General features: G+C 44.9%; 1 non-coding gene across 1 annotated transcript; it reads left to right on the top strand.

Annotated features, from left to right (window-relative positions):
* The first annotated feature begins 11,222 nt into the window (after positions 1 to 11,222).
* LOC137754420 (U6 spliceosomal RNA) lies at positions 11,223 to 11,329 on the top strand. The gene has a single exon (XR_011071848.1). It is a non-coding gene; the product is annotated as a U6 spliceosomal RNA (small nuclear RNA).
* Positions 11,330 to 24,037: the final 12,708 nt, after the last annotated feature.

The raw sequence follows: 24,037 nt of genomic DNA, 5'->3' as shown, positions 1-24,037 counted from the left end.
CGCGCGGCTTCTGGGAACCCGCGGGCTGCTGAGAGAAGCAGGCCCCGGGAAGCTCGTTCTCTCTCCCTCCAAAGGGTGGTTGGAATTTTTGAACCCTTTAAAGTGATTGATCGTGTCCCACCAGAGAGCGGCTCCACCCCCGTCCCCATCTCCACCGCCTTCCCTTGTCACCTCGGCTCTAAGTGTGCGCGGAGACACGCGGGCGCGAGGGTTGGCGCGTCTGGAGATGCGAGCCGCAAACGCGAGCATTTGTGTATGAATGCGTGTCAAACAGGCAGGGCCAGAGCGGCTGTCGCGATTTTGGATGAATCCTGGTGTAAGAACCCATTACGGGAGGGTAGGAGTCGCGTCTCTGCGCCCAAAGCCCTCTAAGAGGAAGACGTAAGCGACAGCTATTCCCAGGAAACCGTCCCGGCACGCCCGCCTCCCGCCATGGAAGTCCTCGCAGGAGCCGGGCTCCGCACTGGGAGCCTTCAGGGAAGTCAGGATGAAGGCTCACAGCCTCTACGTGAAGTTGGTCATTAATTTGGGCTGCTCGGAGCCAGTAACACACTCAACGCCTCTGGCTTTGGGGATTGTCTCGGAGCTGGGACCCAGGCGTAGGCGACCCAGGGCTGCGGATGGGAAATGCGAGTGTTGGAGGCTCTGGGATGTGTCTGAGTGGGCTGGGTAGAGCTCGCGGGGCAAAGGTTGGCTCTTCCTCGCCCCAGATAAATTCTTGGTTAACTTGTGTAGACTAAACACATTAATGTCATTAAATGGGGTAAAATAGAAAGGGTTGAAAGTGGGGGGCATGCCAACTGGACCCAGACCCGGTCATACTTCTCTTCCGGTGACAAGTCAGGATGCTTCCAACACGAAAATAGAAATGTAACATTCAACTGGACGAATTAATTTTTGACGGATTTACGGTATGATTTTCTTTCAAGCGGTACTCATCGGTTCTTTCGATCAGTAGTGCGGTCCAAAGGCAGAAATATAAACAAGCACTTTCTGCTTTGCGGAAACCCCTTAACAGTATCTCCCAAAGAAAGACCAAGACACTTTGTGAATTTTCCCCAGATAATGCCTCATATTCCGAATGACTGATCAGAGAACTCCGGTATTGTTAAATAAAATGAGAGGAAGGCGAGTGACGTGGGAGTCGAACAATGGCATTTCTGAATCAGTTTGCTTGATTGACATTTGGGAGCTTCATGACCCCAGGGAATAGGACTCTTTACGGTGAAGACACCAAAACATCAACCAAGATTAGAACTCTAGATCCTGTTTTAATCCCATTTCAGTCTAAATTACAGTGGGAAAATATAAAATCTAAGAGGAGAGAATTACTCCATCATATATTGACCTCAAGTTTTAATTGCTCCAAGGGGGAAATAAAAGTGGAAAACCAATATTCTTTTCATCACTTTAGGAATAGCACTGACAAGTAAAGTGTAAGTGTTTGGGAGGGTAGGTACTAAGAATATTTAAGTGGTGTAAAATATTTTATATTTATTTCGGGAGACATACTGGAGAAATGTATAGGGAGATTTTATGCATATGTGAGAGAAAAAAATATAGTCCCCCTCTGTTGGATAAAAAGTGAGGCTCATCAGCAAACTGATGCTAAGAAATAATTAGATACCTTTAAGGTGGACTCTAAATTTCCATTATTATTTGGAAGGCTTCTCTATTTCGTGGGAGGGGAAATTTTTTTAATGCCAAAAGTTGTGTTAAATGTAAATTTAACCCAGGAAATTGTTGAGAGCCAATCTTCAAGTTGGAAAAACGGAATGTGTTTGAGCAAAGTCTATTTTTAACCACAGAAAAGTGTGAGATAGTGTGGGCTCTGTGTTAGGTGGGAGTAGAGTCTATGGCAACTTTGCTTTACAAAAAACATTGATTCTTCAATGGAACTTATCCTCAAACCTCAGAAACTTGAAAAACAGGAAGTTTTAAGTATTATATATTAAACTGAACCGATGCAACACAGAAAGACGAAGTTGTAGTAAAAGATGTTACAGTTACATTCTCCCAATTTTTAGCAGATAAACTACAGCAAAGGGGAATGTAACAGGAAGACATAAAAATAGACCAAATATGTTATAAATAATGGAATAGAAAGGGTTGTTGCACAATATAGGTTCACAATCTTATATTTTGAGGGGTAGATTTTAATGAGAAGCCTCTCTGTTGCATGGGAATTGGGAATCATAAGAATTATTTACGCAGCAAGAAGGAACAAAAATTAATTATTAGGAGCTCAGTAATCACCAAATAAACTCTGAGCTTTGAGGTTAAAAATAGACGACTATCTTCATGTTCAATTATACAGTATCAATTACTAATACAACTGATGTTTCAGCGTCTCAGCGAGACCAGATACCATCTTCTATGGAGATATCTTGGTATTAATTAATGACTGCTTTATTCTCATTATTCACAAGGAAAAATAGGGGTCGTGTCACATTAAAATTAAGATTATCTTAGTTTATCTGGGCCCTTAAAGATCATTCAAAGTAATTATATTTTGAATTAACAGAGGTAGGCAATTTATCTCGTTATTATTTTTGTTGTTGTTGTTCAAAGACAGAAAATAAAGATCAGAAATAAGCAAAGTTTCATTTTTGAAGGTAGGAAGAACCAAACAAACATGTCTTGACTTCTGCAATATTTCCCTTGCTAAAGGGGGAATGAGGGAACTGTATAAGACGTGACTTTGCAAAGTCAAGTCCTTTTTTAAAGACTCGGATCGAAATTCTTGCTATGCAACAAGGATTCAGGTTTGATTAATTTTCTGCAAGCGACGTGACAGCGGTGTTTTGAAAGATTAATTAAAATTGAAGTGATAGGGAGCAGGAATTCAACCTGCAGAGGCGTCCCAGGCGCCTTGGGGGGCTTTGCAAGCGAGTCCCAAGCTCAAACTACGGGCTTTCCCGAGCCTGGGACGCAACTCCCCGTCTCCTGGAGAGGAACGCGGAATTTGGCAAGGCGCCCGCCTGGCCGCCTGGCATCCCGAGCTGGCCGCCAGCTCTCGGGGGTGGGGACGGGGTGTGTCCCGGGGAACCCGCTGCCGAGAGGACTGCTGGCGCGGCTCTCGACGAGCCAGTGAGGTCCAGGGTCACGCTGAGAGGCCGGAGGGGACTCCAGAAAGCCTCGAGCTGATAGCCCCGGGCCTCCCAATTTCCGGGGGTAGGGGGACACCTACTTTGTACCTGGGCTCGTGCGGAGCCCCCTCTACAGTCGCGAGCATGCGGGCGCGTGGAAGGCGAAGGCGCATCCCCAGAGACGAGGACGTGAAGGGCTCGGCCGCTGGGCTGCGGCTGCCGGGCCGGGGCGCAGGCCTGCACCGGCAGTCCTGCCTCGTCGGCGGAGACTCGGAACTCTGGGAGGCCCTTCACTGCCCGACTCCCCTTACCTCTCCGCTCACTCCCGCCCCGGGTTCTCCCCTCCCCCCCGCAACCCTGTCCCCTCGCTCCACTACGCGACGCCTTCGTCGGAGTAAGAAATTAGCTGCTTGCAACTGTAACTGTACTGAAGGAGATACAATCGCGGGAGCCCTCGGGGTCGCGCGCGGCAAAGTGGCGATGCGGGTGGCGCCCCAGAGGGTAGGTAGGGGGAAGCCGGGGGCGTTTGTTTGCACTTTGCCTCCCCGGGGCGCCAACTACAGTGTCCCCTTCTCTCGACCTGGGGGGCTCAGGTCCTGACCTTGAGGCCGCGCCGCGCGGGGCTCTCTCCCGGCTGCAAGGGCGGGCTGGGTGGCGCGCCAGCGGGTCCCCGGGCCGCCCGGCGGGGGCGCTGGCCGGGCGGCTTCCCGGCTGGGGCGGGCCCTCCGCCCTGCGGCGGCGCCGGGAAACCCCTGCCTCTGCAGCGGGTCCCCGGGGACGCAGCCTGAAAGTGTCCCCGGGGATTCTCCGTGCCGCGGTGGCAACGTGGTTTCTCCTCCTCCTCGCGTCTGCCTCTCCCACCCTCTTCCCGGAGACCTCGGAGCGGCGGCGAAGTGGGAAGGGAGGCGGTAAACACACGGCGAAGGCCTGGGAGCGGGAGCTGGGGGACTCCGGGTCGAAAAGGAGGCACTGGGATGCGGAGAGGGGGCCGGGGGCCAGGGGGACTCGGCTGGGGAAGGCTGGGGCGGGGGGCGAGGCGAGAGTCCCCTCCCTTCCGAGTGGCGCAGGGGGACCTCTTCCCCGGGGAACCCCCACCCAGCAGCTCCCAACCTCGAGAACAAAGGGTCTGGGAAGCACGGCCGGGGTCGCGGAGCGGAGGTGCAGGGAGGCAGAAAGGCAGGCGGTGGGGGCAGGGGAGGACGCCTCGCCACATTTCCTCTCCCGGCCGAATGACGGAAAAGCTCCCTCCAGCCAACGCCTCAGTGAGGCCGCTTCAGAATCCGGGAGGGTTCGGGTTCCTTACCTAACGGCTGCACTCGCTCCCTTCCTCCCCCAGCGTCCCCACCCCCTCCGGGGACTGCGGCCCGGGAGCCGCAAGGCAGGCGGCGCGCCGCGGCGCGCCGCGGCGCGGGCGGAACCGCGGGGCAGCAGCGCCCCCTGCAGGTGCCGGGCGCCTCTGTAGCCGCCGCGCCGACTCTTTAAGGTGGAACCGGCCTCGTTCCCCACCCGCGCGTTCGGCTCTCCCGCAACCGTGCTTCCACCCGCGGAGTCTCCCTCGAGAAGCGGGCCTGGCAGTCCAGAACGGTCGGAGGCTGCTGGCTCCTACTGCTATTTCCTTGACCCCTTGGCCCCGCTACCTGAAGGTCCTCGTCCGCGGATGCCCCGGTATCGATTTCGACAATCACCATTGATAATTCCCTGCTGGTATAAAAAGAGGCTAAGTCATGCGTCAGGGCTGAAAGACGAAAACGGCGTTTCTTTAACTTGAAAGCAAACTTTTATTTTCGTTTATTAAAAGCAGAAGGCCACCAGGAAAGGGTCGCCGGGGGTTGGTGACCTGTCCATGGGTCTTTCAGATGTAAGTGTTCAGGATGAGCCTGGCCGGTCCCGGAATCGCATTCAGCGCCCACACCCCGCAAACTCCTGGGCAGGTGCCGGTGCAAGAGGCCGGGGAGGAGCGGCGGGCCCACAGGAAACCTCTCCTTGTGCACCTCCGGCGCCCCTGGCTTCAGCTCACTCTCGCCCGGATGCTTTGTTTATTTGGTGAAAGCAAGGAACGTGGAGAGGATCGAAAAGCAGTTTTTCTTTCTTTCCTTTTTCCCTTTTAACTAAAGAGTGTGCGTGTGAACTCATCGTTTCTTGGGTATAAGTGACCTCAGCGAACTCGAGATTCTTGGGGAAAACCTACGAGCATCGAGCAGGGCACGAACAAGCCAACTCCGGTTCCGGTGCCATCTGCAGTAAATTCCTTTTCTTTGCTCTTCCCTCTTCCGCGTCTTGGAGAGGGGTCCCCCAGGGGTTGTCACAGGATTTCCGCACACCCAGGATCCGGACTCTCAGAGGAAAGCTCAGGTCCCGGCGCCGGGAGGGCGCGGGGGAGGGGAGGCAGTGCCGGCCCGGAGCGTGAAGTTTACCTGCACAGAGGGAACCGGCCTTCCCCCTCCCACCCCCTCCCCACCCCACCCGGTGCGCAGTCTCGGCTCCGCCCTGCCGGGCCCCGCCCCAGGGAAGCCGAGGCCGCAGGTCGGGCCGCAGCGGGAGGAGCTCGCCCCGGCAGGTGCCGCAGGGTCACGCCTTCCCCGGGGGTTGCAAACCGCAAGCGAAAGTCGAGGAGGGCTGGAGCTTTCCCTCTAATCCGTTTTACACTCTGAAAACCGCAAAGCTGTCGCCTAGCCGGCCACTTTTTAATTGGGAGGCAAACAGACGAAAAACCAAAACAAGCGCGCGAGCTGACTTTCCCTGTGTTTTTCCTTCTCAACGAAAAGCCCGCTCTCTGGTGAAGCGGTAAACGGCTCCGCGCTCACATTTGCTCTCTGAGGTCTGTACTGGCGACGCCCCCAGCGCAGGGGGCAGCCTGGACTGGGCCCTCTCACCACCCTCTTCCCCCAACTCTTGGGTCTCCACGCGCATCTCGTCCCTCCACGGGTCACGCCGAGGCCATACGAGCCGTGCAAGCTCCATCCTGCGCTTTCTCGCTCGGGCTGAAGGGCAGATGTGGGTGCCTGGGTGTTGGGGGCTCCGAGGGCTTTGAATTATCCCCAGACCCAGGTTCCCCCGACGCCAGGCGCGGGAGGAGGAGGGCTTTGGGCCTCCAGTCCGGGGGCTCGGAGACCCCAGGCCGACCACAAGAAGCACTTGCCGACGCTCTTCGAGTCTCGCAGTTTTCCCTGGGGGAAAGCAGAAGTTGGTGGCCACACCGCGCGGCGCCAGAGCAAGCTCTCAACTTGCCGCGAGCCCTGCCGGGGGTGCTCAGCCCCCGGGGGAGGCGCCGGAGAAGCAGGACAGCAGAGGGCGGGGTACGGGGGAGGCCGCCCGGGTCAGGTGGGCCGAGTCCCAAGATAGTGGGTGTCCACTTATCACGTTGATGTGTTAAGAAAGGTCCTATGTGTTAAGAAGGGTCTTTCGTGGAAAATCCTTTTTAGTCAAATTAGTGGTCGTGGAGGTACAAGGAGGGAAGGAAGGCAAAAGAAAGGAGACGGACCTTACTTAAAAAGAAAAACTGGGGAAAATGGAGTGGTCAAATTGTGGAGAGGAAGGGAGGGAAGGAAGGATGGAGGAGGCTTTCCTTCTTTGTTCTTTAAAAGCCCGAGCACTTTCTTTCTAAATCAAAATACAGAGAGCCAGTCTTTCGTGAAGCATGGTTAGGTAGCTAAGAGATACTGCTCATTAGTTCACTTTTAAAGCATTTGCTGGGTTGAGCAAAATTTTTAGAAGGTTCTTTCTCACCAGCCCCAGACTGAGCTCAACTCATTTTAATTTAAAGCAGATTTGAAATAAAAATTTCAGAAGAGAAAATGTGTGTATGTATCTGTACACGTATGCACATGCAACAGAGTTTGTATTCCCTCTAGTCTATTTCTAAGACAAGCAATTCTATAGTAAATTACATATGACGCCTGATTTTTTTCCTAGTATTGTATTGTCACCAGAGAGAAGAGTCCTGGGTTATCTTTCTCTCCATTCCCCATTAATAAATCTAAGAGAGAGAACGATTATATGATTGTGGCTCTTTTCCCCTCTCTTTCTGGCTTTCATTCCCACACATGAACACACACACAGAATATACATTATGTGCTTCCCTAGTCAGCCTGTAATGTATCATCTATAAATCCATGCCCATGTCTTGTTTCCATTGAAATTTGGAACATGTTGAGGACCTAACTTTTGTTCTTGGTGGTGTGTGCATTTCATCAGGGATCTTTGGTAAACCAATAAACCAATTATCTTTGCTTTGAATTTATTTCTTTGTGATTAATGGAAAATAGCATTAATGAGTGGTTTATACAGTATTTTTATATCAAATATCAACAAATAATTTTTAAAAAACTATAGTTTCCAAATGTTCAGAATAATGGCTTCCCATTTACAGTTATATTTTGGCAAAACTACTTCATATTAATTGAAAATGACTAAAACATGCATTCTATTTAGAGAGGCTTATTCACTGAGATTGAACTCCAACAACTTAAACTATCTGGATCAAATTACTTAAGTCATTCCTACTGAAGGAGGGGTTGGAAAATTAGAAACTGTGGAATACTTTTTAGCCTTTTCATAAAGCTTTAATTAAATCTGACTTTTGTGAAAAATAAAACTAAAATACAATTATCCGTTAAGTGGTCTTGTAGAATATATGTTAAAAAAAAAAGAGTGCCCAAAGTATATTTTAATGAAACTAGATGAATACAAATATAACTGTTGTTTTCCCAGTGATTTTTCTCTCTCAAACGTAAGACATGTAGGACTTCAGAACATGCTCTTTTATGTGTTCTGATAATAAGAAAACCATTGCTGCTTTTCTCAGAGGAGCACAGTTATCTAGGGGCAATGCCAAAATCATTAGATAAGCCTCATCTTTCCTATCACATTATTGTCTACATGAAATTCCATCTTAGAAAATATGCAAGAATATTACATTTTCTTGAAGCTTGAAAATACAATAAAATTTGAAGTGTTGAAAATATGATTCTTAGTTGACAGTATCTTAGAAGTTGCAGAAGTATCCATCTTTTTTTGAGATGGCTTTAATAATGACCGACTTTAATAATGTTGGAAAGTAAGGAAAGATTTCAGTAGCAGGCAAGATGTGATGAATGGACACAAGGAACAATGAAGCTATTGACAAAACATGCTAAGTTTTTAGAATTCTATCTAAATTATTATTTTTTCCTTTCAGTGGCAGAGGAAGAAACCCAAGTGCATCAATGTTCATCAGATGTAGGGTAATAAAAATGTGGGCGGGTGACAGTCAATGAGCTGTGACTGTAATATGGTTGTTAGTGTAGGTGAGTGAGTGCACTGAAACATTTGTTCCTGTTTTAAAAAGGTCTCTGGTCCTCAGTGGAAATAGGGGAATTTTGTAGAAACTTGAGGCCAAGAGGGAAAGAAGACTAAAAAAAGAATAAAGGAAATTCAGTAATTAAAAAACTATTTGTTTTCTATTTTAGATTTGATTTTAGATTCGATTTTAGTCAGTTGTTCCTGCGAGCTATTTAGATGAAATAAATGGAATGTCACTTAATAGGCAGATGCTCTGATACATTTTCTTCTTCAAGGATCTGGTTCCTGGCATTCAAAGAAAACTAGGATTCAAGTTAGTATTAGAACTTGAACTTGTTCTGCCAGAGTGAAAATTGGTTCCATTAGGCGTCAGTCACAGAACTCTTACAGACCTGGCTAGAGCTGTGGTTATGATGTATCCAACTAGCTGAAATAATAAAGTCGTAAGTAATGCTGGATGTGCTTTGGGAAGCCATCCAGGGGGTTTAATTTTTTTTAATGAAAGTTTCCTAATTTTACAGTCCTCATAAATCTGAAACAAATCTGATTATGGTCATCAGGGTAAATTAAAACTTAATGCCTGAACCTTTGGAGATAACATAATAAGAATAACTTAAAATGCAAAATATTCAGTTGTGTGCAATCTTTAGTACGGATTCATTCCTGGACGTTTTTCTTACTCGCTTGCCCATACTTCCTTCTCATTGCAGATTTATAGTGCTCTGGGGGAAATGCTCGTACGAAGTGATATATTAGACAGATCTAACCAAAGCTTAAAAGTTAGTGTCTAAAAAAAAAAAAAAAAAAAGTTAGTGTCTGACTATATAAATAAAAATCTAAACAAAAACAGCCACTAAAAGGAAAATTAACTGTACCTTAAGTGAACAATTGTACCCAATGTGGTAAGAGGAATGGGACAAATATGCATGTTTTTCAAAAGTTCATAATTTATTAAATATAGGAGAATTTTAAATAAATCCAATTCATAATACACATGTGGATTTATGTATATAAATATAATGATCATTCCTAAATTAAATAAAATTGATTGGAACCCTGGGGTGTTCCTTATATGAAAATATGTGATAGCTTTCATTAAATAATGAATTGCATATTATAAAAATTTTAAAAATACTAATAATAGAATATTAGACTCAATAGAAAAATTAAAATAAATTTAAATTCTCCTAATTTATTATAGAAATCTGTTTTCTCTTACTTTTCCTTTTGAGCAGAAAATTTGTCAACTTGTTATTTTGGCATCAATTTCTCCTTCTATGTATTTTATTTACTTGTGAACAAATGTTATTAGCTAAGTTTTAGTACCAAATACCATAATCATAAAATCTCAGAGATCATGTTTTGATGTGAATATTAATTCAAATTTAGAAGTATTTATGGATAACTCAGAAAGCTTACTTACTTTATTTTCTTATTACTCATAGCCACCAGATTTTTAACTTCTTTTGTCCATAACGGCCGATTTTTAAGACATGTTAAAAACAAACACTGGGACTTCCCTGGTGGCGCAGTGGTTAAGAATCCGCCTGCCAATGCAGGGGACACAGGTTCGAGCCCTACTGCGGGAAGATCCCACATGCCACGGAGCAAATAAGCCCGTGCGCCGCAACTACTGAAGCCCGCGCTCCTAGAGCCCGTGCTCCGCAACAAGAGAAGCCACCGCAGTGAGAAGCCCCGCACCACAAGGAAGAGCAGCCCCTGCTCACGGCAACTAGAGAAAGCCCACACAGCCAGAAATAAATTTTTTAAAAAAATGCTATCTTCAACAATTTTTGTAATTTGGAACTTGAACTGAACCTGCTTAAATTTTTAAACAAATGGTTAAAAGTAGATAAAGGGAGTAGTTTGAATTTTTTTTTTTTTGCCAATTAAGGAAAAAAATTGAGGAATATTCCTCTCAGTAAATTTAGATATTTTTTTTAGTTCTTACAAAATATCTGTTGGCTCCAAAAATCACTGAACAACTAAAAAGGCCGCACTGACAGTTAATGGTCACCCAGCTATTAAAAAGTAGCTCTGTAGACTTTACCAGAAGCTGAATGTCAGAGTTCGCTCTTCCTGTTTTTTTTCCCTTCCAGATTCAGAGGAGATTGCTTTGCCCTATGCGGAGATTTGCTCTTCCTAAGTGTGGAAAAAAATGTGATAGGCAGTTCCAGGAATGTTGCCTTTGACAGCTTGTCTCAGAGGACTTAATATTCTAGGTGGCAATTGGCCAGAATAAGTAGGAAGCTTAGGTAACTGCCAAGCTACAATACCGATGAAAATTCTGCCATAGCTAATTAGAAAGCGGAAGGAAAGTTTTTACATTAAAAAAGAACTAGGAGGGACTTCCCTGGTGGTGCAGTGGTTAAGAATCCGCCTGCCAATGCAGGGGACACGGGTTCAACCCTTAGTCTGGGAAGATCCCACATGCCACGGAGCAGCTAAGCCCGTGCACCACAACTACTGAGCCTGCACTCCAGAGCCCGCGAACCACAACTACTGAGCCCGTGTGCCACAACTACTGAAGCCCACGTGCCTAGAGTCCATGCTCCACAACAAGAGAAGCCACTGCAATAAGAAGCCCGTGCACCGCAATTAAGAGTAGCCCCCACTCGACGCAACTAGAGAAAGCCTGCGCACAGCAACAAAGACCCAACGCAGCCAAAAAAAAAAAAAAAAAATTTTTATTAATTATAGAAACAAAAAAGAACTTGGAATTAAATGGCTAGTGGTGAGGGACAACTATTCCTGGTGTGTGTGTATTTGTAGGGAAAGGATAAGCATTTGTTGATTTTTATAATAATCTTATTAAAAAAGCTATTTGACAATTGATTTAAAAATATTATAACAGTGCTCACTTCGGCAGCACATACACTAAAATTGGAATGATACAGAGAAGATTAGCATGGGCCCTGCGCAAGGATGACACGCAAATTCATGAAGCGTACCATATTTTTAAAAAGAAAAACTATATTATAACAGAGCTATCTGAGAATAGCTTTACTTGAACGTTGGTTTCAGAAATCAGAAGCACATCATTAACAATACTTGCCTTTGTCTGAGCTATGAAAATAAGATAATGCGGAATCACGAAAATTCTTTTAATGGTTGCAAGTTTGTCCCATTCCAGAATGCACAGCCCTTTGCAATGTGAGTTTGCTGCTCCCATCCAGAAGTGGACTCTATCCTCCACTCCCTGGAATATGGGCTGGGCTTGTGACTTTGACTAATTGGATAGAGTGGAGATAATGTTATACAAGTTTTGGAATTAAGGCCTGAAGAGATCCAGCAATTCCACTCCTGGGCATATATCCAGACAAAACTCTAAAAGATACATGCACCCCTATGTTCATAGCAGCACTATTTACAACAGCCAAGACATGGAAACAACCTAAATGTCCATCGACAGATGAATGGATAAGGAAGATGTGGTGTATATATATATATATATATATATATATATATATATATATATATATATATAGTGGAATATTACTCCGCCATCAAAAAGAATGAAATAATGCCATTTGCAGCAACATGGATGGACCAAGAGATTATCATACTAAGCGAAGTAAGTCAGAAAGACAAATACCATATGATATCACTTATATGTGGAATCTAAAACATAACACAAATTAACATACCTACAAAGCAGAAACAGACTCACAGATGTAGAGAACAGACTTGTGGTTGCCAAGGGGGAGAGGGTGGGAGTGGGGGAAAGAATGGGGGTTTGGGGTTAGCAGAGGCAAACTATTGTATATAGGATAGATAAACAAGGTGTTATTGTATAGTATGGGAACTATATTCAATATCCAGTGACAAACCATAATGGAAAAAGAATATGTATATATGTATGGCTGAGTCACTTTGCTGTACCAAAGAAATTAATACAACATTGTACATCAGCTAGACTTCAATAAAATTAAAAAAAAAAAAAAAAAAAAAAGCCTGGAGAAACTTTGCACCTTCCATCTTCATCCTCCTGGAACACCATGCCACAAAGCAGACTGGGATGAAAGATCGTGAGGAGAGAGAGGGGCCCAGCTGTGTATCAGTTGCTCCCGTTGAGCCCAGCGCCTAGCATATCCACCAGCTGAATACCACTACATGAATGAACCCAGGCAGAGGAACCACACAGCCAAAAGAATCATGAAAAATAATAAATCTTCTTGTTTTAAGCCACTAAGCTTTGAGGTGATTGGTTATACAGCAATAGACAACCACACTTGTCTTGTTAGCTGCAGTTATTACAATCATATAAAGTTGAGAAGGAATTTGTTGATATAGCAAGTGTCCAAATCATGATCAAATTAAAGAGCTCTCCATATTTTTAAGAGCCCGAGTTAGCACCACAGGCTCAAGGTTACTATCTGTGATTGTTATCATGATAATTAATTTTCATCCCTGAGGCTGGTGAGATTTAAGGAAGTCACATTATTTTATATCATTTGCACAGCAACTCAGTGAAGCAGGCAGGGTGGTTATTATCTACATTTTAAAGATGAATAAACAGGCTCAGGGAAGTGACAGAAGTATTGAGACCAACATGTGGCTTGAGAAGGGATATCCCCAGGGAAATGTCGATGACCTCATTTTTCTTAGTTGGAAAATGAAAGGATTGGATTAGAGGATCTCTGAAGTTCCTGTAGTCATGTCAGAGGTCTCAGGCTGGGTCACATTAATCAGAGCCAGTGGAGAGGAGAAGGAATCTGGGACCATCAGGAATAGAAGCTGAGAGACCCCAGCCTGCATGAGGATTTGACGGAAAGCCATTCATTCACTTCATTCATTCAACAATAATTTTCTGAGTGCTTTTTACATGCCCAGCACTGCTCTAGGCATTGGAGATGTAGTGGTGAATAAATCCCACAAAATCTCTGCTTCTATGGGACTTACGTTCTGGTAGGGGGCTTATGACAACAAGTAAACAAACACACTGATTTCAAATAGAGATAGGTGCTATGAAAAAAATAAACGAGTAACCTAATAAACAGTGATGGTGGTGGGTGTGGAAGGCACCTTGGAATAGGTGGTCAGGGAAGACCTCTCTGAGATGACGTTTGACATCCATGGGTTCAAGTCCTGGTGATGCTACTTACTAACTATGTGAAATGAGACAACCAAGTTACCTCTCTAGCCCCTTTTCTGTTAAGTGGGGCTAATCATAGATAGTTGTTGCATAGAATCAATGAAGTAATGCATGTAAAATGTCTGGTACAGATAACCCACTTAATAAATACTAACTTCCTTAAACTCTCTTCCAATCAGGGTGGCAAGCTTGGTTGTGGTGTTCTTTGGTGGGGACCCTACTGGCGACTGGGTGGAATAATTCTTCACTGTGCAGGACTGCACGAGTGCATTGCTGGACATTTAGCCCACCTGGCCCCTACCAACTAAATGCCAACAGAATTCCCCTAGTCATTTTGACAATCTAAAACCATTGTGTACCTGTTAGCTTTTCCTGAGTAACAAATCATTCAAAACTCAGTGGCTTAAAGCACACACAAAATATTTTTCTCATGATTCACTGGGTTGGGGTGTGGAACATATACGCTGAGTCAAATTGACTGAGGTTGAATGGTCTAGAATGGCTTCCCTCACATGTCTGGAGCTGGGATGTCTGGTCCTCTCTCCGTGGGGCCTCTCATCTTCTAAGAGGTTAACCTGGGCTTCTTTACAAGGGGCTTGCAGTGTTCCCAGCAGCAAAAGAAGGCAAGCCCCCAAACATAAACATTTTTCAACTCTCTGCTTACACTGCCTGTGCTAATATCCTGTTGACCAACAAAAGTCCTAAGGTTAAACTCAGATGCAAAGAGTGGACTCCGACTCTTGACGGGTGGGGAGCTGCAAAGTCACCCAGCAGAGAAACACACGCACAGTGAGGAAACTCTGTGGCCATTTCTTCAGTTTACCAAAGTCCATGCTCTGGCTATAAATTATTCATTCACGTTCCTCCCAGCTATGAAATATACCTATCCACATCCTAAGACCCTCAAAACTCATGCCAAGTGTTGTGTCAGACTTGAAGTAGGGAACTTTTAAAAAATAAATTTATTTATTTATTTTATCTTTGGCTGCGTTGGGTCTTTGTTGCTGTGCACGGGCTTTCTCTAGTTGCGGTAAGTGGGGCTACTCTTCATTGTGGTGTGTGGGCTTCTCACTGCGGTGGCTTCTCTTGTTGTAGAGCATGGACTGTACGCACGTGGGCTTCAGTAGTTGTGGCTTGTGGGCCCTAGAGCACAGGCTCAGTAGTTGTGGCACATGGGCTTAGTTGCTCCGCAGCATGTGGGATCTTCCCGGCCCAGGGATCAAACCTGTGTCCCCTTCATTGGCAGGTGGATTCTTTTTTCTTTTTTTCATTTTTCCAGCTTTATTGAGATATTATTGACGTATAACATATGTAAGTTTAAGTATACAACATGATGATTTGATACGTGTACATACTGCAGAATGATTACTGCAATGGTGATAGTTCACACCTCCATCCCCTCACATAATTACCTTTATTTGTGTGTGTGTGGTTGACAGTAACATTTAAGATTTACTCTCTTAATAATTTTCAAGTGTACAATACAGTAGTATTAACTATAATCACCATGCTGTACACTAGATTCCCCAGAACTTATCTTAAAGATGAAAGTTTGTACCTTTGACTAACATCTCCCCATATCCCCCTCTCATAACCTGGCATCCATCATTCTACTCTCTATGTGTATGAATTCAGCTTTTTATTTATTTATTTATTTATTTATTAACATCTTTTTTTTTAAAAGTAGATTTTATTTTATTTTATTTTTATTTTTGTGTGTGTTGGGTCTTCGTTGCTGCGCGTGGGCTTTTCTCTAGTTGCGGAGGGCTACTCTTCATTGCGGTGCGCGGGCTTCTCATTGTGGTGGCTTCTCTTGTTGTGGAGCACAGGCCCTAGGCACGCGGGCTTCAGTAGTTGCGGCACATGGGCTCAGTAGTTGTGGCTCACGGGCTCTAGAGCGCAGGCTCAGTAGTTGTGGTGCATGGTCTTAGTTGCTCCGTGGCATGTGGGATCTTCCTGGACCAGGGCTCAAACCCGTGTCCCCTGCATTGGCAGGCGGATGCTTAACCACTGCACCACCGGGGAAGCCCATATTTTTTAACATCTTTATTGGAGTATAATTGCTTTACAATGGTGTGTTAGTTTCTGCTTTAAAACAAAGTGAATCAGCTATACATATACATATATCCCCATATCTCCTCCCTCTTGCATCTCCCTCGCACCCTCCCTATCCCACCCCTCTAGGTGGTCACAAAGCACCGAGCTGATCTCCCTGTGCTATGCAGCTGCTTCTCACTAGCTATCTATTTTACATTTGGTAGTGTATATATGTCCATGGCAGATGGATTCTTAACCACTGTGCCACTAGGGAAGTCCCAAGTAGTGAACTTTTGATCTTCATCAGATATCAATGTGGCTAAGGCTCTTTGGGTATGGCTATTATTTTTCTTTTAAAAATTGTGATAAAATACACATTACATAAAAAAATTACCATTTAACCATTAAAAAAAATTGAGGTATAGTTGATTTACAGCATTATATAAGTTTCAGGTTTCACATAGTGGTTCACTTTTTTTTAAAGGTTATCCTCCATTTATAGTTATTATAAAATATTGGTTATATTCCCTGTGCTGTACATTACATCCTTGTATCTTATTTATTTTATACATAGTACTTTGCACCTATTAATCCCCTACCCCTATCTTGCCGCTCCCCCCTTCTTCTCCCCACTAGTACCATTTAACCATTTTTAAGTGTACAGTTCAGTGGTATTAAGTACATTCACATTGTTGTACAACTGTCACTACCATCCATCTCCAGACCTTTTTTCATCTTGCAAAACTAAAACTCTGTACATATTAAACAACAACTGCCTATTCCTCCCCTCCTCACAGCCCCTGACAATCACCATTCTACTTTCTGTCTCTATATATTTGACTACTATAAGTACATCATATGCGTGGAATCATACAGTATTTGTCTTAGATTATTTCACTTAGCATAATGCCTTCAAGGTTCATCCATGATGAAGCATGTATCAGAAGTTTCTTCCTTTTTCAGGACTTCCCTGGGGGTCCAGTGGTTAAGAATCCCCTTTCCAATTCAGGGGACACAGCTTCGATCCCTGGTCAGGGAACTAGGGTCCCACATGCTTCGGGGTGGCTGGGCCTGAGCGCCGCAACTGCCGAGCCTGCGCACCTCAGAGCCCATGTGCCACGACTAGAGAGAAGCCCGCACACCGCTATGAAGAGCTCGCGTGCCACAACGAAGAATCCTGCGTGCTGCAACAAAGATCCCAGGTGCCACAACTAAGACCTGATGCAGCCAAATAAATAAATAAATAAATAATAAAAAATAAAAACAATAAAATCTATCAAGAAAATTAAAAAAATAAAAGAAGTTTCTTCCTTTTTAAGGCTGAAGAATATTCCATTGCCTGCGTATACCACATTTTGTTTATTCAACTGTGTACATAGCAATCATTGGTTCATAGCAATTCTGAAATTCAACTGGGCACGTGTAGCCAAATCCCCCTACTCTGGGGAGAGGGAACGTTCCTAGATTAGGACCTGGTTCTGCCCTGTGGAGCGGCTTCTTAGTCCACTGCTCTTTGAGCTTCTTAGTTCTACCCTTGGGGATCTTGACTTTGCTTTCTGAGATATCCTGTTTTCCATAAAAAATGGCCTCTGTTTGTAACTGAGTAGTTTTCTCACCTGCTTCCTAACCATAGAAACTTGGGGGACAAGAGGTCTACTTGCAATTTGGACGACCTCAGTCTTTTTTAGTCTGAGCTGATACAAGTCCCTTAAAAAACTTTGTGGGCTTGGGCATTCCCTGGTGGCGCAGTGGTTCAGACTCCGCCCTCCCAATGCAGGGGCCGCAGGTTTGATCCCTGGTCAGGGAACTAGATCCCACATGCATGCCACAACCAAGGTGTGGGCCTGCCACAACTAAGACCCGGCACAACCAAATAATAAATAAATAAATTTAAAGAAAAAGAAGTAAAAAAAAAAAAAACTTTGTGGGCTTTCTATGCATCAGATTTATAGTCTACTCCATTAGATAAAATCATATCCACAATTCTTTTTGAGACAGGCCCACCCTTTAGACTTCTTCATAGCTATTTTAGGATTAGGCTTCTTTGGGACCATGTTCTTAAGATTCCTAGAAGCCCTTTTGTCTAACTGAGAGTATCTACTAGGCACCACCTTTAATGTTTCTGAAGTTTTGGCAAAGGGTCTTATAGCCAAATCCTTGATTTGATCTTTACCTGAGGCTATTTCTTCCTCAGAGAATCTTTTGCTGCCTATAGCAGCTGGAGATGTGACACAGTTTTGTTTTCCAACATAAACAAGTCCTGGATTTTTTGCTTCTTCTAAATTCTACTTGCAAACTGGAGTTCCTTCTTTTCCCTCCTGCCCTCCCTCTCTTGTGATACTTTATTAAATGCAGCTAGGAGTAACCAACTGGTTACTCCTCATTTCTGTACTGATGACTATCACACCTTTCATCTCCACTTCAAACATTCTGCTTGGAAATAAACTTAGCTAGATCCAAAAATTCATTAGGTACATTGTCTTTCTAGTTACCACAGGAGACAGCGTTGCCAATTGTTTTACTGCTATGTAACACAAATCACCCTTTCAATCTGCAAAAACAGGTTTTCACCACCTTTCCAACCTCTACTAATGATCCTTTCACCATTTTTCTAGCCTTTGCTAACAGTTTCCGTGCTGCTTTTCCAGGCTCTACGCATTGCCCCATCCCCAAACCAAAGCCACATACTGTAGGTTTTGTTCTGGCTGCACTTCACTCCCAGTATCAATATTTGGGTCAATGAGAACTCAATCAGAGAAACAGAGCCATCAATAGCATTGTGGGGAGAAGGGATTAGAAATCAGAGACTTTACACAAATGTAAGAGAAACTAAGGAAGTAAGGAAGTGGAAGTCTGGGAGGAGACTTGAAGGATCAAAAGAAGAGTCATTACTCAGTTTGTCTGTAGCACTGAAGTGGGTAGACAAGTTGGAACTGCAGAGAAATTTGAGAGATCATGCACTGTCCAGACCCTGAAGCGGGACCACAAAGGGAGAGCTCATGGACAGGTTTCTGGGAGACTCTTTCCTCTGTGGGTCTGTATCCACACATCTGGTGGTTTACCTGGGGCTGCTGTTGGTCTTAGGGCCAACAGCTGGGATGATGATCTGAATGCAGAGTGAAGGAAGATGATGACCGGCTGAGGTCTGCCAAACACTTCTGAGTCTGTCCTTCACCATATCTGACTAAAGACCTCCTGAAGATAATGGTTGCTGCTTCATTGCTGCCTCCAATTTCACTCAAGTTCCTGTTCCGGGCAGTTCCAACTTGGAACACACAGGGAAGGGGATTCTGGGAATTGTAGTTAACCAAGTTGACAACAGCACAATCCAGCACGTACCCTATACATTTTTCCATGCTTCCTGGGGAAATGGTACCACTTTACTTGGGATCCATTGCGAGAAACATAGAAGTACATAAATCTAGGCATTTATGTGTGTGGGGAGTGGAATGGGAGTGAGGGATAGTGTCATTATGGTTTTGAATGATTGGTCCATCTTTATTTTCTGTTGGAAAATAGAATCCAGCCTGATTATTCTTGGCGTCCAAGAATTATCTCAGTTGTAGTTTCCAAGCCTTGATTTCACATTAACCTCTAGGCCCACTGTTACCTGCCTCCATTAAAACTGATCTTACCAAGGATACTAAAGACCTCCTGATGCTAAATCCAATGGACACATTTTAGTGTTTATTGTATCTGATTTTTTTTGGTGTGTGTGTGAGTTGTCAACCATTTCTTCCTTCACATTCTTTCTTTCTGTGGACTGTAGGATGGTTTCTTCTTTTGAGATTTCTTTTGTTCTGCGCATTCCTTAAATATTCATGTTAGGGTTATTTGCAGGCTGTCTGCTATTCAGTGGTGTGCTGGAGCCAGCTCCCAGCAGCTCTCTAGAACCAACTGAGTGCATCTCTTCAGAACTCCACATTCGGACTTCCCTGGTGACGCAGTGGTTGAGAATCCGCCTGCCAATGCAGGGGGACAAGGGTTCGAGCCCTGGTCTGGGAAGATCCCTCATGCAGCGGAGCGACTAAGCCCGGGAGCCACAACTACTGAGCCTGCTCTCTAGAGCCCGCAAGCCACAACTACTGAAGCCCGTGCGCCTAGAGCCCACGCTCCGCAACAAGAGAAGCCCGCGCACCTCAATGAAGAGTAGCCCCCGCTCGCTGCAACTAGAGAAAGCCCTCGAGCAGCAACAAAGAACCAACACAGACAAAAAAAAAACCTCCACATTCAGTGATGACAAGTTAGTAGTCTGAAATTGACTGCAGTGGGAGTAGTTACACCACAGACATTAGCAAATGCTACAAATCAGGGCTTCTTTTGCTGGACAGCTGATCCTTAAACACTTAACAGCACATCACTGCTTCCATTTTGGCTCTTCACACCCCCCTGGATAATCCACAGTTATAGTTTTAAGCACCATCTCTATATTGATGACTATCACACCTTTCATCTCCAGTTAAGATCTGTCTTTAGGCCCAGCTTTTCAAATATCTTCTGGCTTCCCTTGGCTATTCTACAAGCATATCATATTTCCCCTTAAAATAGCTCTTTTTGTTTTGTTTTGTTTTTTAAAATTGTCTGTTTCAGTGAAAGGCACCGTCCTGGCTCTCTTTCTCACCCCTCAACTCCCCACTCCTTGTCCAGCCAATCACCAAGTATGCTCAGTTACTACACCACGTCTGCCTGAAGTCTACCTGCTCTGCTTCATGCCCATTGCCACAACCCCAGATCAGATCAGAGCTTCTCTTCTAGAACACTGCAACAACCTCCTGACTTCCTGCTTTGGGTCTTACCTCCTTCCAGCTGGCTCCCTACACTGCGGCCAGGATGAGCTTCCAGAAGCACGAATATGGTCATGTCACTCCCTTGTTCAAAATGCTTCAAAGGCTTTCCGTCACTCTCAGGATAAAAGTCCACTTTAATTTACACGGTGCCCAGACCCTTTATGATAAGGCCCTGCTTACCTTTTTAGCCTCATGTCTTATCACAACTTCCCCTGACATTTTTATTCCAGTCATTCTACACCAAGATCTTTCACCTCTGGGATTTTTCCTCCGCAGGGCCCTCTATCTGAAATGCTCTGTCTCTTCCTTCTCACCTTCTCCGTTCACCTTCCTCACCCTTTAACTTAGAAACTGCCTCTGCCGTGTGGCAGAGATAATGCTATGCGGCCACCACGTCGTTTAATTTTCTTCCTGGAGCCCAGGAAACCCACACGACCCACTTCTTTTGCATCTAGGTGGGGCCACGTGGCCAGTCCTGATTGATGGAATGTAAATGAAAGTTATGTGTGTTACTTGCAGGCCCAAGTTGTTGAGAATCTGATGTGCCTCTCCCTCACACACCACCATCCCCAACCCCACCTGTGCCCTATATGCCAGCTGGATGATGCGGGGGTAGCCTTGAAGCGATAAGCTGGTGTGGGCACAACGCAGAAGCTGTCCTTGGGACACCTTTGGAGGAGAATACCAGGAAATGTGCCTGAGCTGAACAAAACATAAGTATTGTGCTAAAACACTGAAATTTAGAGGTTGTTTGTCCTCCCAGCTGGCAATTAATGTCCTGATTAATGCAGTTTGGGAATCTGTTCCTACATTCCTTTTTTTTTTTTTTTAAAGGACTTTTAAAAGGTTTTATTTATTTATTTATTTTATTTATTTTTATATTTATTTTTGGCTGTGTTGGGTCTTCGTTGTTGTGTGCGGGCTTTCTCTAGTTGCGGCAAGTGGGGGCCACTCTTCATCGCGGTGCGCGGACCTCTCACTATCGCGGCCTCTCCCGTTGCGGAGCACAGGCTCCAGACGCGCAGGCTCAGTAGCTGTGGCTCACGGGCCTAGTTGCTCCGCGACATGTGGGATCCCCCCAGACCAGGGCTCGAACCCGTGTCCCCTGCACCGGCAGGCAGATTCTCAACCACTGCGCCACCAGGGAAGCCCCCCTACATCCCTTTTGAGACTTGGTTGAGTACTTCTCTATCTGTCCCCATAGCACCCTGTACTTATTCCTAATATAGAACTTCTTTCTATGGAACACAAATGCCTATTTTATTTATTTATTTTTAAAAATAAACTTTTTATTTATTTATTTATGGCTGCTTTAGGTCTTCGTCGCTGCGCGCGGACTTTCTCTAGGTGCGGTGAGCGGGGGCGACTCTTCGTTGTGGTGCGCGGGCTTCTCTTGTTGCAGACCACGGGCTCCAGGTGTGCGGGCTTCAGTAGTTGTGGCATGTGGGTTCAGTAGTTGTGGCTCTCGGGCTCTAGAGCACAGGCTCACTAGTTGTGGCACACGGGCTTAGTTGCTCCGCAGCATGTGGGATCTTCCCGGACCAGGGCTTGAACCCGTGTGCCTTGCATTGGCAGGTGGATTCTTAACCACTGCGCCACCAGGGAAGCCCCCACAAATGCCTATTTTCTGGTTTCTTTCTGCAGCTGTAAGCAATTTGAGGCCAGGGATTGTATCTTGTTCATGGCTGCCCAGCACAGCATCCAGCACAACTGTAACTGGCTTGTTGGCATGCTATGCTAATACAAACACCTTTTTTAATCCTTTCTTTCTTTCTTTTTTTAAGTTTTAATTTTTTGGCTGTGAGGCACAGCATGTGGGATCCTAGTTCCCCGACCGGGGATGGAACCCTTGCCCCCTGCGTTGGAAGCTTGGAGTCTTAACCACTGGACCACCAGGGAAGTCCCTATCATTTCTATTAATCAGTTGAAGTCTCACATGTGCATGATGTCCAGAATCTCTCCTTTGAAGCTGACTTCTCCCCGCCAGTCTTCCCAGTATAGTAGGGGCTTATTCAGTCCAAAGGGATAAGTTCTGTTTTCAAACATCAGGCAGAGAGAGTTAGAGAATTGAATCCGTTTGTCAGTGGGCTCCGGGTTAAGGCTGCTGCTCCTTTCCTCACAGGTCTGTGATCTCACTGCACAAGAGTCGTTCAACCCAGGCCTGGCCCCCATTGCTGGAAGAATGGCCCTACTAGTCCAGAGGCCCACATGTGGGCTCCCAGGGAACAGCTCTTCTGGTTCACATTCATTCCAATCATTATTCCTGAGGCTGAACCAAGGGGACAAGGTAGCTGGATCCAAAGAGGTGCAAAGTATGTGGATCCACCCTCAGGTTCACACTCAGTGTGAACTCTTCCTCTTTGTGGCCTTCTAGGTGCTGCTATGGGACCGGGGTCACCTCTGCAGAATTCTCCATCACAGTGAGCTCCTCTCTGAAGACTTTGATGGTCTTTGTTCCCACCAGTCCTCATGCCTTCACAGCACTTGGTTGCAAGGACACTGATTCCCACAAGGAAGGGGTCAGGGTTGGATCACTTTCCTCCCAGGATGCATCTTGGTCCCCGTGCAAATGTGCACACAGTGACCACCTCTGTATACTAAGCTTTGAGAGACAGCCTTTTTCAGGCCAGAAAAGGTCCTCTTACCCTTTCCGCCAGAGCAGCAGGTGTCTGTTCATTGTATATTTCATAACTAATAAAGGCCACTCATGGATTTTTCCTGAGCAAAAAGCAGGTACATTCTAAAGTGATTTTCTGTGTTCAGTTAAACCAGCAGTTCTCAAACTTTTTGGTCTCCAGACCTCTTTTCACTCTTAAAAATGATTGAACTTTTATTTCAGGGTTCTGTTTATCTATATTTACTATGTTAGAAATTAAGATAGAGAAACTTTAAAATATATATATATTCATTAATTCATTTAAAAGTAACAATAATAAACCCTATACATGTTAATGCAAATATGTTTTATGAAAACAGCTATGTTTTCCAAAATAAAAAGGGTTTAGTGAGAAGAGTCATGTTGCTTTACATTTTTGTATATCTCTTTATTACCTGGCCTAATAGAGGGGACTAGATTCTCATATTTGCTTCGGCATTCAATCCATTGCAATATATTGTTCTGGGTGAAGTAGGTGGAAAATGGATGAGTATTTTAGTAGCCTTTTTAGATAATCATAGGTATTATGCTTTGATATCACACCAAAACTTGATGAGTGGTAGTTTCTTAAAATTTAGTTGCAATGTAGAATCTAAAATCATATCAAACCCATTGAACTACTTTGCACTTTGGGTTTTTTAAGATTAATTAATTAATTAATTAGGTTGCGCCAGGTCTTAGTTGCAGCAGGTGGGCTCCTTAGTTGTGGCACTTGGGCTCTTTAGTTGTGGCATGTGAACTCTCAGTTGCGGCTTGCATGTGGGATCTAGTTCCCTGACCAGGGATTGAACCTGGGCCCCCTGCATTGGGTGTGTGGAGTCCTAACCACTGCACCACCAGGGAAGTCCCTACTTTGCACTCTGAATGGATATTTTACCCACACATAATTTTGTCACATCATGTGTTGGTCACATGCAAAATATTGGTCCATCTAATTGTGCAGATCTTCCAAATTTTGACACACCTCCTTAAACAATATTAAAAGATTCAAATTGTCACTGTCATCACTGGTCTCAACAGAAAACCCTTAAGTATTGGGAAACTGTTAAGCTCAGAGTAGCTGCTAGAAGTTTTCCAAAATTCTAATTTTCAC

The sequence above is a fragment of the Eschrichtius robustus genome, chromosome 1 (genome assembly GCF_028021215.1).
Source record: "Eschrichtius robustus isolate mEscRob2 chromosome 1, mEscRob2.pri, whole genome shotgun sequence".
NCBI classification, from domain to species: Eukaryota; Metazoa; Chordata; class Mammalia; order Artiodactyla; family Eschrichtiidae; genus Eschrichtius; species Eschrichtius robustus.
The sequence above is the reverse complement of the archived record's forward strand: the minus strand, read 5'-3'. Positions and strand labels throughout refer to the sequence as shown.